The sequence below is a fragment of the Petaurus breviceps genome, unplaced genomic scaffold, assembly GCF_028583685.1.
Source record: "Petaurus breviceps papuanus isolate PSGF00001 unplaced genomic scaffold, PetGlider_PUasm1.0 90775, whole genome shotgun sequence".
Classification (NCBI taxonomy): Eukaryota; Metazoa; Chordata; class Mammalia; order Diprotodontia; family Petauridae; genus Petaurus; species Petaurus breviceps.
Window position 1 is genome coordinate 11983387 of NW_027187342.1, and position 6703 is coordinate 11990089.

The 6703-nt window shown below is 35.6% G+C and overlaps 1 pseudogene; it reads left to right on the plus strand.

Moving 5' to 3' along the window:
• The first annotated feature begins 3972 nt into the window (after positions 1-3972).
• LOC138146951 (LYR motif-containing protein 1-like) lies at positions 3973-4314 on the plus strand (annotated as a pseudogene).
• The last annotated feature ends 2389 nt before the right edge of the window (positions 4315-6703 follow it).

A 6703-nucleotide genomic window follows, 5' to 3' on the forward strand; every position in this document is an offset into this window, starting at 1 on the left:
GGAGGGAGGGAGGGAGGGAGGAAGGAAGGAAGGAAGGAAGGAAGGAAGGAAGGAAGGAAGGAAGGAAGGAAGGAAGGAAGGAAGGAAGGAAGGAAGGAAGGAAGGAAGAAAGAGAAAGTTAAGGAGGTAAATAAAATCTTAGATAAGTTAGCTATGATAGATATCTGAAGAAAATTTAATGGGAATAGAAAGGAATGCACCTTTTTCTCCATGGTACAATTTACAAAAATTGACCATATTTTAGAACATACAGGCTTTATAGTTAAATGCAGAAAAGCTGAAATGTTTAATGCATCCTTTTCAGCTCACAATGCAATACAAATTATATTCAATAAGGTATCTGGAAACACAGATTAAAAACTAATTAGAGATTAAACAACTTAACCTTAAAGAATGAATGGGTTAAAGAAAAAAATATAGAAACAATAAATAAAGCAAAAATAGACCTAATTAAAAGAATCAAAGAAACTACATTTTCCTAAAAAGTACCATAAAAATTAAGTAATATCAAAATTTTTTATAGCAGGTTTCTCTAAAAGTCCTCATTTCTCAAATATATACTAAGTATAGAACTGAGTCAATTACAAAAATAAGAGTCATTCACCAGTTGATAAATGGTCAAAGGATATAAATAGACAGATTTTAGAAGAAATCAAAACTACTATAATTATAGGGGAAAAGGCTCTAAATCAGTATTGATTAGAGAAAGGTAAATTAAAACAACTCTGAAATGCAAATAACCTCACCTATTAGAAATGACAAATACTAGATGGACCGAAGAAAAATGGGTATGCTAAGGAGCTGTTGTTGGTATAGTAAAGTGGTTCAATCATTCAGAAATAAATAATTAGCAACTAGGTCTAAAGGGCTATAAAACTATGCATATCCTTTTATCTAGAAATACCATTACTAGGTCTGTATCCTAAACAGATCAAGGGAAAAGGAAAGGACTATATGCACACAAAATATTTATAGAAATTCTTTTCATGGTGTCAAAGAATTGGAAATGGAGGGGATGCCCATGAGTTGGAAAATGGCTGAACAAGTGGTGGCATGTGATTGTGATAGAATACTATTGTGTTATAAGAAATGATGAGGGGGGTGGTTTCAGGAAAACATGGCAAGACTTATATGAACTGATGCAAAGTGAAGTGAGAAAAAACAGATCACTGTGTATAGAGATAGTAGTATTGTAATGATGATTAACTGTGAAAGACTTGACTGGTCCAATCAATACAATGAACCAAGACAGTTCCAAAGGACTCATGATGAAAAAATGCTTCCCACCTCCAGAAAGAGAATTAATGAATTCTGAATGCAAACTGAAGTATAATTTTCTCACTAGATTTTTCTTGCTTTTTTTAAAGAAATATTACTAACATGGAAATGGTTTGAATGATTTCACATTATAATAGATATCACATTGCTTGCTTTCTCAGTGGGTGGAAGAGGGTGTAAAAGGGATGGAGAAAATTTGGAACTCAAAACTTTAAAAGAATGTTAAAAATAAATAAATGATAAATGTTAAAAATAAACAATAACATGTAAAAAATTAATAACAGCAAAGGAAAAATAATTCAGGGGAGTAGTGATGAATAACTTCTAGCTTGGAAAATTAAGGAGGGCTTTATGGAAGAGGCATAAAAGAGGTATAAAAACTTCATTGGCATAAAAGAGTGAGCAAAATGCAATGTGCTGCAGAGTATATGAAGAAACATAAGACAAACATTGTCTCCAAGAAGCTTACGATCAAACTGCTGCCAAAGATGTCCTGTGTGAATTTGCAGAGATGATTATTACTTTGTAACTAATATGCACTGAGAACTTTCTAGGGAGAACAGAGATTTTTCAAAAAAGACAATAGAGATGTCCTCTGTAGCTTAGCCTGTCTCTTCCCTGTCATTTATTTTTTATGGAGAGTCCTATGATGAGTAAATGTTCCACGTTACGTCACCTATAAGGATAAGCTACTCAATATAGCAATGACAAATCTTACATGGAAGCTGGGGCATGTTGGGAGACCAGTCTACATAAGAACATTTAGCTGAAAAGCAGAATTTCTGTTCAGTGATGACCATCTCTTATCAAGTGTTATTATCCTTGTTCTGGATCAATATTCTACAAAAGTTATGACCCTTTCTAAATCTTAGCCTTTGGCTTAGAACTTCTATCTGAGCACTTTTGGTGAAGAGGGAGTAGGTCACTGATAGTGAGTAAATAAGGAGGCCTGGAGTAAAGAAAAATTTAGGGAGCAGCTAGGTAGCTTAGTGAATAGAACACTAGCCCTGAAGTCAGGAGGACCTGAGTTCAGATCTGGCCTCAGGCACTTGACACATTTACAAACTCTGTGACCATAGGCAAGTCACTTAAACACAATTGTCTTGCCTTCCCCCCTCTAAAAAAATTTTAAAAATTATTTTCAGGGGGAAAACAGATGGTTGAAAAAACCTGGCATATACTGGTGAGGGTCTTCTTATATGGAAACTCTATCCAGAAATGAGGATCAGCAAATTGTCTATAATTTATGGTCTTAGAGATTTGTCTTTGACATTGAAAGACTAAAGGACTCACCCACATCATAAAGCTGAAATATGTCAAAAATATGATTTCAACTCAGTTCTTCCTAACTCTATGCCTGACCTCCTATCCACTACTCTGTGCAGCTTTTCAAATTGCACATTTATCTCAAGCAAATGTACTTCTAATTCTCAACATTTTCATGAAGGAGATGTGGTCCTTTAAAAAAAAATGCTACCAGTCACTACTATGCCAGAGAGTAAATATGCAAACATTATTATGCATTTCACAAAGACTACAATATGCAAAATAACATTTTTTCATATTCAGTATCTCTTTATATTTGCTGATTTCAGTATCCCAATCAACAAACAATCAAATCTATACTATACTAAATTTTCTCAAAAAGGAACATAGCAGACCATATCAATAACAAAACCAACAGAAATCATATGATTATCTCAATAGATGCAGAAAAGGCTTTTGACAAAATACAACACTTATTCCTATTAAAAACACCAGAAAGCACAGGAATAAACACAATAAGCAGTATTTATCTAAAACCATCAGCAAGCATTATCTGTGATGGGGATAAACTAGAAGCCTTCCTGATAAAACCAGAGGTGGGGGCGGCCAGGTAGCACAGCGAGTAAGAGCACCGGCTCCAGTGTTGAGAAGACCTGGAGATTGAATCCCGGGCTCAGACATTTAGCACCCACCCAGAAACACCTGGCCGTGTAACCTTGAGCAAGTTACTTAACCCCAATTGCTTAGGGGTGGCCAGGTGGCTCAGCAAGTAAGAGCACGGGCTCCAGTGTCAGGATGACCTGGATCAAATCCAGGCTCAGATACTCAGCACCACACCCAGAAATAACTGGCCGTGTAACCTTGAGCAAGTTACTTAACCCCGATTGCTTTAAAAAAAAAAAAAACAGAGGTGAAGCAAGGATGTGCATTGTCACCACTATTATTAAATACTGTACTGGAAATGCTAGCTATAGTAATAAGAGAAGAAAAAGAAACTGAATGAGTTAGAATAGGCAATGAAGAAACAAAACTATCACTCTTTACAGATGATATGATGTTGTATACCAACTAAAGAACTAGCTGAAATAATTAACAACTTTAGCAAAGTTGCAGGATAGAAAATGAACCCACATAAAACTGCCAACAAAGTCTAGCAGCAAGAGACAGAAAGAGAAATCTGTTTACAATGACTGTAGACAATAATAATACTTGAGACAAACCCAGGAACTGTATCACAAAATTACAAACATGCTCATGGGTTGACTGAGACTATATAATAAAATGACAATTGTCCGGACTCTGATCTGTCTATATCAGTTCCATGGAGCTCCCAACACTCCTTTTCATTCCCAACACTAGAGCCAGGAATGGGAGGAGGAATGGGGGGGGAGGGGTTTGATGGACACAGTGTGAATGTAAGAGGTGACAATGCAACAATCTCTCAGCATGTACTGAAGGATTTTCAGGTTTGCAAGGATATGGCATGCAGAATTGGGGTGGATGGAGGACACCATCAAAGAAAAGCAGTACATTATAAATGAAGCCAGAATGTTGTTTCAGAAAAACAAAAATCTTATGGATTCATTACTGATTAAACAAGGTATAGATGAATGCACAGCAAGAATTGAAGTAGGATTGCATTATCAGATCCCATATCCAAGGCCAATTCAACTGCTTCCAATGGTCCTACAAAGTCATGGACTTCAAACCCAGAAGATAAGCAAACTTTCCAAATCATTATATCTCAAATCTCACAATGAAGTTTCTTAATCCAAGAAATAGGTTCTTTGTAAGAACTGTGAGCCAGGCAGGGCCTGAGCACAAACTAGATGATAAATTTTTTCTCCTTCACTTCAGTCCAGTTGGAGAAAGAAAGGACAAAGAATATCGAGTCTTTGCTATAATTTCTCTCAAATACTCAAAGATTCAGGTCATTAATCTCATAACACTAATTTCTATGTCCTTGAATTCATCAGCACCAGTGTATTGCTACTATTCAGGAATATGCTAACTCCTAAAGATCGTTCCTACTCATGACCTTAGTAACATCTTAAACAAAAATCTGAACATAGCAACAATTGGGTTTAAATTTAAATTTAAAAATTTTTGTGGAAATGATGTAGTCGTACACATAGAGGAAGCTGTAGAAACACAGCAGTACCTGTTAGCAGCTTCTCTCGGAAGTTCTTAAAATTACTGTGATAATCAGAAAGTAGCCTCAAATTTGTAAATCTCTGTGGGTTTTATTTTGTTTTGTGTTTAAGTTATGGTTGTATTTAAAGCAAGATTTTTTATGTTTTAGTTGCTCTACTGATATCCTTTTTTGGCTCTCTTGGCTCAAAGATATACTTTCCATTAATATTCAAGTAGGCTAGCTTCACCTTTACCATACTAGCAGAGTTCATCATATATTCCCTAGTCCCATCACCCCCTTAAATGCTAGTGGAAGATATCATAGTATCTCAATGAAATTTTGGGGAGGAGGAAAATATCCCAAATTTTAAGGATCTGATAAAGTGTACTTAATTCTGTCTATTAAATACATACAATGTACAAACAAATTCCAAAACATGTGACTTATAATTCTAGCCTCAAAGCCTCACTGCAAACTCATACTACAATAGGTAAAGGTAATCACTATTTCTAATTGACAACAAAATTGGAATCTCACAAACAGAAAAATATGCTGCACAAATTACAAGTCTAGGCTGATTCTAAAATTATATACAAATAGGAAAAGGAAAATCTAGATCAAAAGGAGAAAGGCCTGTGCCTTTGTGATAAAACAAGGGGAACCCCCACTGAGAGTCACTGTATATCAGTGTTTACTTTTGTGTTCAAAGATGATTAAAATCTGCAATAAATATTATCCGTAAAACAAATGAAAATGATAATTTTACATGAATGAATTTACTTATTCAGTACCATACTAATCAAACTACCAAAAGTTGTTTTATAACAGCTAGAAAAAATAATAACAAAATTTGTCTAATAAAACAAAAGGTCAAGAATATCAAGGGAATCCATTTTTTTTTAATATGGAGGAAGGTGGCTTAGCAGTACCAGATCTCAAACTGTACTGCAAAGTGGAAATCATCAAATACAATCTGGTGCTGGCTAAGGAATAGAGTGGTGGATCAGCGGAGTAGATTAAGTACACAATATACATTAGTAAATGACCATAGTAATCTAATGTTGGGTGTAACGGGAATGTAAATTTTTAAGATCTTCCCTGACCCTAAGCTAAAGTGCACCTGGAGCCTAGGGTGGGAGGCTTGCTTTTCAGTAGATACTTTTTGATTGGCCAGTGGGTCCAGAAGGTTGTTACATTCTCTGAGCCAGGAGAAGGCTATATAAACCCTGATTTGAGTCTTTGTTTTTGGGGTTCACTTTGAGAAGTGTTCTGTGATTTGATTAGATGAGACTCTGGGAAGCCGTTGTTGAGAGGCCCCCGGCTTTGAAATACCCAGATGTTGATTTGGTATGGATGTAATAGTTGGACAGTTTGGAAACCTGTCTACTTGATCTGTTTCTCTGTCTTGACAATTCTGTCTGTATACTCTGAAGTTCAGGGTGCTGACCTTTTTCCCCTGAACTAGGTAAACGATATATATTTGACTGATTAAAGTAAGCTTGTTAACCAATTTTGAGTTGCTTTCCTTTAGCAAAGCAGATCTAAGAACCTGTGTTGGCAGCCACCCTGGAGATGCTGGGGTGCTTGCTGCTACATTGGGTAAACCCAAAGATCCAAGTTTTGGGGACAAGACCTCAATATCTGACAAAAACTTCTGGGAGAACTGGAAAGAAATTTGGCAGAAACTAGGTATAGACCAACATCTCACTCTGTATACCAAGATAAGGTCAAAATGGATACATAATTTATGCATGAAGAATGATACCATAAGCAAATTAGGGAAATATGTAATAGTTTACTGGTCAGATCTGTGGATAAAGGAAGAATTTATGACCAAATAAGAGAGAGAGAGCATTATAGAAAGTAAAATGGATAATTCAATTATATTAAATTAAAAAGGGGTTGTAAAGACAAAACCAATGCCACCAAGATTAGAAGCAAAGCAAAAAACCACAAGTTTTGCTGAAAAAGGCCTCATTTCTCAAATATATAGAGAATGGAGTCAAATTTATGAGAATACAAGTC